The sequence below is a fragment of the Cryptomeria japonica genome, chromosome 3 (genome assembly GCF_030272615.1).
Source record: "Cryptomeria japonica chromosome 3, Sugi_1.0, whole genome shotgun sequence".
Classification (NCBI taxonomy): Eukaryota; Viridiplantae; Streptophyta; class Pinopsida; order Cupressales; family Cupressaceae; genus Cryptomeria; species Cryptomeria japonica.
In genome coordinates this window covers 387,161,596-387,174,820 of record NC_081407.1, presented here as the reverse complement: position 1 = coordinate 387,174,820, position 13,225 = coordinate 387,161,596, and the positions used below count along the sequence as shown (strand labels likewise).

Sequence of the window (13,225 nt, the reverse complement as noted above, 5' to 3'; positions counted from 1 at the left end):
TATTCCCATGATAACTGTGTATAGTATTTTGCTTCATATATTTCTTGAAGAAAGTTGGCCTTTGTAATAGGTTATAATATAAAATAATTCAGTTACTAGTATGAAACAGGGGATTGATAAGAGTTAGGAGTGATAAAAAGGGACAAAAGTTGAAATAGTGAAGCCAAGTAAGTATAATAAATTGTAATTTGAGATGCCTAGAAAGGGGGGTAAAAAAATACCATACTACGTAAAGACCGGGTGATAAGGAGGGACGGAAATTGGTCAGTCAGTTTGTAAGAGAGTGTCCATGTGATGGTAATCTATAATTCTTCATGAAAATAAAGTGAAGCAATCATGAATTTCAGAATTTATCCTGGATTTATTAGGGTATGTACTCTTTTTTTTTTCCTTCAATTAATCATTTGTAAAAATCATCAAATGCACATTCCTGTAATAGAATTATTCTTGCTTGTAAATTTTTATTCTCAAATGACAACTCTTCTTAGCTTAATCTGAAATTTCACCTTGTAGGAGGTAGGCCTACAAAATTCTCTAGAGAATCCAATTAGAAAAATCAAGATTATTGAATTATGATAGCCTGATAGATACAATGCAGCAAGAAGCAGCCCTATGCTCTACAAATTAAGACTGCCAACCTACTTGAATTTGGGATTTGTTTTTTCAAATTGGGATCGAGGGGGTGAGGAGATGAGATTGAAAATCAACATAAAATACCAGCTTGAGTATAGAAATTGGTAAACTTCCTTGAAATTCAAAGTTGAACTAATGTCCAATAGATTGAAACTGTGAACATAGTTTGAAAATGTCAAAATAAATCTTTCTTTCACAAAACATACATCCAAATATAAATATATTTTGATTTTATGTTTGAACTCAATTTATGATAGGTATAATGTTTTAAAATTAAAAAATTATGAAATATATGCATGTGTACAGCAAACAGTTTCTAATTCATTTCTTATACGCAACCTCATCCAACCTTGGTTTCTGTCACATTTGCTGTTTCCGTTGCATTTCTGATTTCTCATTTCTGGTAACATAGTTTCTTGCTATTAAAAATGGCAAGTTGAAACTTGAAACTGTAAAAGATGTCCAATTTACATTCAATATGCAAGTTATATTCTATTATCTAATTCTATGATTACCTTAATGTATATATCTGAATATCTTCTTATTTGTGGCAGGTGAGAGCAGCATTTTTTATTTTCTATATCCTATCTCACGAATGCCACTTGCTATAAGTATATGACAAACAAGGCATGGTCAAGCAATGCCTTGATCGGTCATGACCGATCAAGACATTACTTGATCATGTCTTATTGTTAATACTAATAAACTGCATGTTACGTAGATGTTAATCGGTGTGGAGTATAACCGATGATTATCGGTATTTACCAAGCGCTGCCACCCGATAGTATATCAGTGGCTGTCAATGCTAACAGCCGATAGTTATCGGTGTGTTAGCCTTGACAACCGATAACTATCGGTGTAGACTAACACACCGATAACTATCGGTGACTAACATAATACTAACCGATAACTATGCATTCGATACATATACTATATGCACCCCAATATAATATGCAACCCGGTCTAATGCAATCTGATAATAATATATTAATCGGAGTCATCATTATGTTAGATCGATATTTATCTAGATATAAGATTCATTAAATAGATGAACATGGGAAGATGCAAAGTATGGTTTAATCAATAGTTTGATCATATACAAATATATAATGACTATCAAGGATGATTCAATTGCTTGATGGTTTTATCACAGTTATCGATATGATAAATGATTGAATGAGAGACTTCATTTATCTCTCATTCAATCACTATCAAGGATGATTCAATTGCTTGATGGTTTTATCATAGTTATCGATATGATAAATGATTGAATGAGAGACTTCATTTATCTCTCATTCAATCATTTATCTTACCGAAGCTATTATGCATTAACAGAAACATAAGCCCCCAGTAGCTTTTCTTGCAACAGAAGCCAATCACAAGGAATATAGAATCTTCAAGTTGGGCTCTCAAACATCTTATAAATGTCGGATATTCCAGTTAGTTTCACATCCTTACATCCAGTTTTCGAACTCTTGTTAGTACTCTTCATGAGTGCTATTTCAATATATTATTATCTGAAAATATTTTAAGTTATGAGTAAAGAAAACAAAGAAATTATTCCCCACGTGCAAAATTACAAATTATCTTCTTCAATCTCAAAAAATTATATCATGATTGTATGTGTAATAACATCTACTTTACTGGGCCCGTTAATGGGCTTCAAAGGGTTAATCCTTCACAACAGATGGTTGGTAAAACACTCTGGAAGCCGCCGGATCAGGGATGGATCAAAGTCAACTTTGATGGTGCACTGTGTGGCAATCCAAGCCCATTGAGTGCGGGTTGTATAGCTAGGGATTGCCAAGGTCATATAATTGCTAAATGCAACCAGCGTCTTGGTACAAGATCTAATAATGAGGCTGAAGTTAAGGCAGCTCTTCTGGCAATTCAATTGGCTGGGAGGCTAGGAGTGGAATATTTACATCTCGAAGGTGATTCCCAGATCATTATCCATGCTATCCTTAAGGGCAAGGCGGAAAATTGGAAGATAGATCAAGAAATTCAATGCATTAGAAATCATCTTGAATCATTTCATAGATTTAAAGTGACCCACATCCTGAGAGATGGTAATAAAGAAGCAGATATATGTGCAAACCAAGCCTTTGATCTTCAGTAAGGCGAATTCAAATTGAGCATCTCTCTCCCAAAAGGTCAATTTTTTGAATGATTCTAAGGACTAGGTTGGCTGACATCCTTATGGTTGCGGGTAGTGGCAGCAGGTGAAGCCGGAATAGTTGATGTCTTGAACCAAATATGAGTGCTCAAATGAGAGGTAATTGATTCCTCTGAGAGATTATTATGGCCGAGCAATATATGATGTGTGCCATATAAATGAGGATCCTAGCAAGATTATATTGCAGTACGGTTGGAATTTGAGAATGTAACAGTTTGCTATGGTGGTGGCGACCTTCACTGCTTTGTACCGAACTGGACAGAGTTCTGGGACAAAATGAAGGCATTTTCGTTGCTCACTCCCCGAAAAGCCAGACACATTTATGGAAACTTCGTCAACTAGAGATTTCGATCTTGGATGAGTTGGCGTGTTTATTGAGTAGAGTTTTGGTTTGCATTTATGTTATCGGGTGATGAAATGTTTCACGGATGGTAGCTCTTTTCTGGCAGCATAACCCACATATTTGTTTATCTGAAGTGTGAGTCTCACTACTCAAAGGGAAAGTTGTTAGCCACAAGGATGATGGAAGTTAATTTCTCATTGCAGGCGGCAAAACCATGGTGATCTTTTGGGGCCAAATCTCGGATGAGAGATTGTCAAACATATTCAAGTTTGATGACAAAGACTTCCTAAACCGTGTCAAAATCGTTATGGCGGACGAATATTTGAAGGCACAGTTCAAATACAGAACTAATGCCGATATTGTTTCCATGTTCGTGGCCTGGTGTTTCGAGCTGGAATCTAAAGAGACGGTGAAATGGTTGGTCAGCGTTTGCATAAGAGAGGAATGGTGTGGGGGTTTGGAGAGTTTTATGAGGATGGTGCGAAATGGTAAAGGTTTCGTCTGCCTGATGGTGTTTGGCTACATGTGAGTGAATTCACTACCCCTCTGTGTCCTTACCTTTTATGGAGTGCAAATTGTAATAAAGAGGTTCAAAGAGCTTCTGCTCAAATCGATATGCACGGTGTTAAGGAATTTTTGAAGGCCAAGCAAGAACAGAGTGTTAGGAAGGAACTGGCAAAATCGGATCCTTATGAGGAGCGGTTGGCACCGCCTTCAATGGCATAGTCTTTGAGACGCAAAAGAGGTTGACCGTGTGGGTCGAAGAAGAAGAACTCAGGGCGGACATTGTGGATTGGATTCCCTCCCAAATATAGGGATGCTGCAAGCAGTTCTGAGGCTACGGTTGGCCGAATGATGGCGTCAAACGACAAAGGCAAAGAAATTGTGGTAGCAAACTAGATTAGCCTGTTTTTTAATTTCGTAATGAAACTTTCGATGCAGATAGTGGTGTTTTTCAGGTCGAAAGATGTTTATTATGTATGGATGTTTTAGAACGTTAGGGAGGAAGTTTTAAACTTTGATTGTTTACTATGACTGTTAAACTTTGCAGAACGGGGGTGGGATATGGATCTTATGCATGATTTGGTTTTTTGAAGATAATGTATTTTTCTGAAAATCTTAATAAAAGTAACATTTACCGATCAAAAAAAAAATCTACTTTACTGGGAATAATAATGAATCCAATCGCTGCAATCGTGCAGGATTAGCAGTTAAACATCCCGAAAAAATGATAACTAGAAGGGAGCATTTAACCCTCTTATAATTATTTTTGTGTGAAAAAATTTGCCAGGGCGGGGATTTGAACACAGGACTCTTGAGCATTTCATGACGGAACTTTCACATTCTCTCTATAATTGTTGAATTAGATTTAAAACAAATTACCCTTGAAATCAACTACCTTTTAGAATCGGGAAAAATGAAGAAAAGGACTAAATTGGGACACTGAAAAATAAATAAAACTTTTAAAACGAATTTGCGAAAAAATAATCGTCAAAAAATTCGAGCTCCGGGACAGAGATGACACTCTGAAAACCCTACCCACATCTCCTGGTGATTATCTTTGTGTAATATAGTAGTAACCTACCTTAAAATAATGTCTCCATCCTACAGAAAGACTGTAAAAAATAACATATTCAGACCTCGAGAGGACACCCGTATTTATTCAGTGAAAGAGGAAGACAGGTCTTAACTCTTAGGGGTTTTGGGAGAATGGAGAAATTTCGCTTAATTGCAGAAAGTAGAAGATGACAACAAGGGCATGTCTCCTGTCTATTAACACCGTAGGGATACTCAGTAAGATGTAGAACCACCTTCAAATGGGTTCCAATGCGTTCCATAACTTCAGCAAACTTACCCCATACAGCACAAAACCCACCTAAGACTTGCCAATAAAAGAAAAAATATACTCTGTGAAAAAAAATTGCTACGGAATTTTACTGATTGGGCACCTGAGTATGTATATAACAAAGAAGTTATGTTGAGAATGATTGATTGACAAAAAAAAAATTGATGCACTTAAAAAAACTTCTAAATTGCTGAGTTTTTCATGAATGCAAGTGAATATGAAGTTCCTAATGCAGCAAATAAATCAAAATTGGAAATTAAATTCAGAATAAATATGCTACCAATGGTGAATATGAGAGTTAGAAACCATGTCTGAGATTAACGTTAAATTAGCTTACATCAGAGATACCAACAAAGCCTGATGTTTCTGCCCTTCCTACAAAGTAGCAGACTCCATGTTCAACTCAACACGGCGATTAATGCTCTGTTGGAATTCAAACATTTATCAAAATCTGCATAACATACGAATCTGAACATTCCCAGATTTAATATCAAGAAATATAATTTTACCTACTGTTGCGTACTGCGTAGAAATTAGCCTCTATTATTACTGTTACACATTTCAAAGTCTATATAGTAAGTAGTGCATAACAGCTAGTTATCTTTGCATTAATTACTTACGAAAAATAATATATATATCTAGTTTAGTTGTATGGAGTAACAATAAAAGTATTTATATGGTTGTTTGTTTTAATTTTAAAATAAAAATATATATGGCAAATGAAAATAAGAAATAATTTCTAGTAAATATTTAAGTATTAATTAAAAATAAATAAATTGATACCTATCATTGATTTTCGTTGGGAAGAAATTAATTAAAAGAAATTGAATATTAATTAAAAATAAATAAATTGATTTTAATTAAAAAAATAAATAGATAAATTGATATCATTAATTTTTTGCCAAAGATTTTATGTTGATAAATTATTATGGATGTTTTAAATAATCATATTTTATTTTCTATTTTGAAAATATTTTTGTCATATAATTAAATTTAAACTTAGAAGTTAATGGAAGGTAGAGGTTTACAAATGTTGAATGTGATTTTAGGTTGAATGGCGAATGGGGACCACTATTAATATGAAAGAATTGACTCTACAATCAATTTAATATGCATTTATATTTAGTTATATCAAACATGATATCAATTAGTATATAAATCCCACTTGCATTGAATTGAGAAATGGTAGAGCTCTAAATTTGTTCATTGTTATTTTTATTACAATAATAAACAACAATATTCCTTATACAATGAAAAAGCAACACCAACTCTCATATATGAAAAAATGCTCATAAAATCTCAAATTTTGTGTTGAATAGAATCCTAAATATTTTAATTTTATGCTTACGAGTATTACGATTTATTAATTTAATTTTGAAAGTGAGGTTGTGCAAGAGATGATATTTCCCATATATGAATAAGATGAGATGTGTATTTATATAGAATTGCGTAAAAAAATCTCAAACTTCCTTATCAAGTTCAATGTATGAGATGGTGATCATTTAACCTATGCTCTCTCAAATACACTCTAAGCTCTCCGGAATAAATATGCAAGTTATTGCTTTAATAAACTCTAAGTTCTCTAAGGGCTCATGTGTCCCCTTACCTTGGAGGCTTTGACACCTTTGACCTAAAGAATTCCTATATGTCCTCAAGACAATACATGTTGAGTAACTTCAGCCATGATATTGTACCTTGCACCATGCTATGGAGACAAATGAATGTCTTAGAGGTCCCTAAAAATAAGGTTCTTAGTGGATTTGTGAACTGTGAGCTCATCTAAAAAATAATTGAGATTAAGAGGGTATCTCCCTACTCATGACAAAACAATTATTCGGGATTAAGAGTCTTGTGATTTGACCTAAAGATGATGGCAACACTTTGAGGTACAACTCTCTCTCTTCCCCCACCCCTCTTTATATATCTTGCTAGAAAATGCGGTTGAGGTTGTCCTTGGGGTGATAAAATCCCCAAGAAGGTCTACAACTAAAAATAAAAAAGAAAAATACTAATTCTTTTGATCCCCAACCTCACACGAAGTGCAAGGGGAGAGCATACACAAGCTAGTACTTCTTGGGTAAAAATAAGAAAAACACAAGCTAGAAGGTGGTTTTGATCCCTAGGATGGCACTAGGCACAAGAGGAGAGCATACATACCTAAAAATCTCACCAAATAGAGCATACAATGTTCATTTATATTTAATAAAACAAAATGTGCAACTACTCTAACCAAAAACAAGATAAACTTTGCATCAAATATTGTTAGTAGTTTGTAATTTCCTTGTCTTCTCCCAATGATCGCTAAGTTGCACAGATTTTATTAGTTGTCAAGATCATCAAATGGTTAGCCAAAAATGATAATCTTTAACCCAAAATTGGAAATCACAAGTGTAGAAATAATAATAAATAGTGTAGATATACCTAACAAAAGAGCAACAATACTTGTCAATTGCACAATGATCTATGTTAGATGCATGGCATGTCAAATCAAAAGCACAACAAATCATTGCAAAAGCATCAATTTGTCCTAGATGAGTGGTACATACAAAACAAAGACCCAAAACCTTGGAAAAATAATAATCTAATCAAAATGAGGGTCATATTCAAATCAGAATGATCAAAATTATCAAAAATCTAGAGACTGTACAACATAAACAGTCAAAATGTCAATAAAAATAACACATGTTGAATCACAATGTTTCATGTCAAAACTACAACTTGTTGTCTCAAAAATGAATATTCATACTTGTAGCCTTTCAACACAAATTTCTCACAAAAATATTAGAATTTAAGGATGTGGATCTCACAAGTGTGCCAAAATGTGAAATGTGAAATTGTGAAATATGAAAAATAGGAAAAACAACAATGCAATACCCAAATTCACAAATCAACAATCACCAATAAAGCATGAAATCGGTGTAAATCAAATAAATTATCAAAACAGTTGCACCTTACATGACTCCATTTTGCTCCAATGTAACAAGTGTGCATGTGCCTGTGGATTGCTCTACAATCACAATAACCTTACGATAGCACAATAATCAAAAGTTTGCAATGATAGCATAAATGCTCGATGATTGTAAATAATCAAATGAGATGAGAGATGGTATATTTATAACTATCCCTAATATCGATCAATGGTTGAAATGAATTAAAGAATCAACAGATATAAATGGTTTAGAGGATTTTGAAGACTAAAAATAGGAGTTAACTCACTACATGAATAAGTTAACTAGTTGCATGAGGTAGTAGATCTAATTGCATTGAGAAGTTAAGTGGATTTGATTAACAAGTAGACTATTAGTAAGCGTTAACTAATGAGATGGAAGTGTGTGAAGAATAATTAGAGAAATTAAATAATTAAAATGATTTAATCAATATGAGTGAATTTGTGCTTATCTTATATTTAATAGAAAAAAAAATGTATGAAAAAAGAAATAGATAATTAAAACAAATTATTTAATTAATGTGGAAGATAAGGAAAATTTGATAAATGAATTAAGTAATAAAAAATTATTTAATTAAAGCGGAGGAATTTTTTTAACTTTACTAATTAAATTATTTAAAATTATTTAATTAATGTGGATGAGAAAAATAATAAAATAATGAAATAATTAAAATTATTTACTCATTATTGATAATAGGATGAAATGTTATCTTAATTAAATAATAAAATTATTTAATTAACGTGGATAGATGAAATGATGAGAAATGACAAAGTAATTGGACTGGGCATTTTTAGGTGTGTACATCTCTCATGGAGTGGTTTTCTTGTTATATAGCATATAATAATAATGAGTAAATTATTGAATGTTGGCAAAGGGAAGAAAAATCTTGTTTTTAATAAAGTGAGAGTAAATTATCTTATCGATGTGCTACATATTCTAGGTGTTAAATGAAATTTAATTTCAATTTCTAAGATGAATGGTGTTTGTGTACATTTTATGCTCAACAAGAATAGTTGTAGGTTGGCTAGAGGGAATTTGGTGCTAGTTAAGGGTGCTTAGTATGGTGCCTAATTAAATTTGAAAGCATCTACATATTATAAATGTGCCTATTTAATAGAAGATTATAATCAATGTATGTTGTGGCACCACAAGTTGAGTTAAATTGGTGGAAAGAGTATTAAAACAAATTATTAATAAAACATGGTAGATGGTTTGTTTAATTATTTAGTATTTTTTTTTTTTGCGTGCATTGTGTGTTTGGGAAATAAAATAGAATCAATTTTGATTAACATGGCATTGGGAAAATAGGATTTTCGAAGTCATTCATAGTGATGTATGTGATCATGTGGATGCATCTTACATGTAAGTCTCATTATTATGTTACATGTATTGATGACTATTCTCATTGTATAGATTTTTTTTTTTAATCATAAATATGAGGCTTTAGACAAGTTTAAGGATTTTAAAATTCTTGTAGAAAATTAGAAGGATAAAAAAATAAAAGTATGAAGATCAAATAATGGAGCTGAATATTTCTTTATACAATTTGATAAATTATGCAAGCATGTGGTTATTGTGAGATAGAAGATATTTTCTTATATACTGCAAAAATTGGCACTGCATAAAGGACGAAGAAGAAATTGATGGATAAAGTTAGAATCATATCAAGTAGTCCTTATTTGGATCAATGCTTTTGGGTTGAGGTTATAGTGTATCTTCTTAACCTACTCTAGTTGATAAGACACCAAAGCAAGTGTGGAAAGGTTGAAAAAAACCCTATTTTAGACATTAGAGTTTTTGGATACGAGACTTTAGTTCATGTGCCAATGAAAATGATTTAAGTTGGAAAATATATTTTCCTTGAATATATAATAACAATAATCACTTCCTTTGAGTCATAATAATGATCATAAATCATCCAATTCAAAATTCAAACCTTGAGCATTATTTCTATTTTATTTGGCATGAGAATATTTATGCGTGCACAAAATTTTGCACATATTTATGACTCTTTACCAATTAAATACACCAATACATCCACAATGCATATGTATACTAGCTTTCATAGATTGTTTATTTTACTCGTTTCCAACATAATTTTTCAAAGTGATTCTTCAATCCAAAAATAATTACAATGAGAACAATAGGAACTATAGACACCAAATATTGTCCAACGCTTGCACAATGACATTTTACTAATTTTAGTCTAAATAGATTAAATTGGTTTATTATTAGACTAATCCTCTTCTTCATTCCCGATAATTAAATATTTTTTAATTGTTTAATTATTGTTTCTTCTAAAATCATTGATTAAATAATTTTTTATTTTATTTCAATTAAAACCTCAATTGCCTTATCTTCCTAACTAATTGCTCATCTAAGATTAAATAATTACTTTAATTATTTAATCCCTTTTCCATATTCTTCCTAATTAAATAATTTTTTGATATTTTTAATTATCCTTTTAAATGTGTGAAAATAAATAAAATTTTATTATTTTCAAACCCCGCTCAACTCTAACATGCCAAATTTCTCACTCAACCTACCTAATTTTCTTCCCGACTTAACGCTTACACTTTCCTCACCTAACTCTTTCCACTCTCCACTCCTCACTCCCGCTTGCTAATTTCTCTCGCCTCCCTCTCCACTTAACTCTTCCTCTCATGCAATCCTATTCATCCATCTTCCAAAATCCAAATCAACCCTAGCCATCGATTGACCTCCAATTCTTCTATTAATTCAAATAAATTCTCTCATTTGAATCTAACCACATCTTTGATAGCATTTTCAAATCATCACAATGCTTTGATCTTTCATAATTTTGCATCTATGCATACTTAATAAAATTTGGGAGCATTTCAATTATGCTAAGAAGGACAATGGAGGCTTTAGGAATCGGATGCAACATGGTTATGGTTTTCTTTTTGTTTTGATTACATTTCAAATTTGTTTTCTCTATTGGTTGATTTAGGATTTTTCTTTGAAACTAGAATTTCATGGTTGCTCACATGTAATATATCAAAGGATTTCATTTTTTAGTCTCACAATTGGTTCGATGAGCTTTCTAATTCCTTGCTCACACTTTCTCAAACCTTTTCCATTATAACCCATTATTTTCATAATATTAAAATCAACATTTTTTGCAAAATATATTTTATTATCATCACAACTAGTTGAAATGGTTAGAAATGAGGTCTTTACCCTAGAAGTGCAAACTAAGAACCATTTTCAATTTTGCATATCATTTCATCAATGAACAATCAGTTAGGCTCAGCTTTAGTCCTTTGAGAGAGTTGAACATCATGATCAATTGTTCCACTTTTTTATTTGATATGATTGGATGTGATTATGATAAGAAAAGATGCGTAATATATAATAATCGACATAAATAGATAGATGCAGAATTAAAAGTCAACTTAGAAGTGCATATCTGGAAATGGGAACAGAGAAGAACCTATTATTGAATTTTGAGCCTAAAAATTCTAGAATATGGAGATAAGCACCTTGGTCCTACAAGTGTCTTCGTCAACTAAGGTTTCAAATGCCAAAAAGTCTTAGATTGTGCAGCTAACCATATTAGTCCTAGGGTTTTTTATTGTTTGAAATTTGGAACTATGTCTCAGTCTACTCTATGCAATTCTGTCACTTTCAATAGTTGGATTTTTAACCTCCATACAAAGAGAGAAAATGTTGTATTGTATAGGGGTCTTCCTAATTCAAACCTATGTTGGTGTTTCCACCTCAACCACAACAATGTCAAAATTAAGAGAGCTTACCCTTGATAGCATAGAGGTCGAAAGCCTCAAACAAAATGTTTGAATTGACAAATGATACCTAGATATAAAACGTCATCCCTTGAAGCCTCACACAAAGCTTAGTGTTGCTTGATAGGTGTCAATGCATGTCTTCGTCATCGATGAAGACACAACTTGATTGTGATTGCTTAACTTGAATGCTTAAATTTAGATTTCTCCTTAATTGCCTTTAAGATTCTTGATTGAATGTCGTATTAGAATGACAACTTGATGAGATTGTTTAAGATAGAAGTTCAAATGAGGGAGGGAGTTGTATATAAACAACTTACACCTTTTTGGATTTTAATTTCAAAGAAGGTCAAAATTGGGGAACACTATCCCACTATTCAATCTTGGTCATTATAATATCAAAAAATGGTTGGACCATAGTGCTAGGCACCATAGTCTAGGAGTTTTATGCTTCTAGATGGCATAGTCTTAGCTTTTTGGGCCAAAATCAAAGTCAATGGCCACAGGATTGTGCTAAGCTTCTAGAAATGGCCATTGACTAAGCACAATCTGGTATGAATCAAGGGCATGAGGCACAACCACCAAAGTGAGCCCAAAATGAGTGTGAAATTGTAGATGGATATAATTTATGACACTACATAAATAGCCCCCACTTTAGCGGGAGTATGAACTTATGCTCATAATATTGGTAAAGTATAGACTACCATAAAATAATTTCATCAAGACATTAAAGAGATAAGACAACACCGATCCCCTGGGACTTAAGATCTTATCAATCTAAAAAATTGAGAAAAAAGGTGCAAAATGATCAACATAGGTAACATACACACATGGAGCATGCAAGAAAAAAGAAGGGTATGACATCCTAGGTTTTAGTAAGGATCCATAGGAAACTTATTAGGGGCCATAAAGCAAGAGGTATGACATTTAGGACTAGTAAGGAATTCTTACTAGGAATCATGTTAGAAAAGGGAGAGCTAAACATGTCTAATAAGGTGTTTTATGCTAGATGACTCATGCCAAGGAATATTACAAAACAAAAGCTTTGTTTTTTAGATAATTTGAATGTGCGACTGCAAAATAGGTGTTGCAGTGTATAGCACAAATCCTGGTGTATGATCAGAGTTTATAAATTGATCTTGTGGTGTGTGCATAGGTACAACATATAGTACAATGTATTGCCCCACATTAAAGTGATTACATACACCTTGCCAGGAGCAATTTCTTTAAGGTAGCATACATACATCTAAAAGATAAGCACATCGCAATAGTGAAATGCCAAAAACATAGGTAAATCAAATGTAACGGTCACAAGACATGAAAGAGCACATAAGGGATCCACTATCTGGGGTCAATATGTGCATTAGATAAATCATATATATTAAGTATGATTATTTTTAATTGACCTCATCCCCCAAATATAGTGGAACTACATGCGCAAGGAATAAGAGCACATAACATGAAAAAAAAAGTCATTTTGCGTCAACATGAAAGAGACCAAAAAGGTCTCAATGC

At 32.6% G+C, this 13,225-nt stretch overlaps 1 protein-coding gene across 4 annotated transcripts in view; it reads right to left on the bottom strand.

Moving 5' to 3' along the window:
- The window catches only part of LOC131052990 (uncharacterized), a 38,847-nt gene extending 33,214 nt beyond the window's left edge, over window positions 1-5,633 (bottom strand). For 2 of the 4 annotated variants that reach the window (XM_057987610.2, XM_057987612.1), the window contains exons 1-2: window positions 5,508-5,633; window positions 5,336-5,421 (exon numbers count right to left, since the gene is read on the bottom strand). The gene's annotated coding sequence lies outside the window, so the exon portion shown is untranslated. The other 2 variants (XM_059218353.1, XM_057987611.2) reach the window with 1 other exon arrangement.
- Window positions 5,634-13,225: the final 7,592 nt, after the last annotated feature.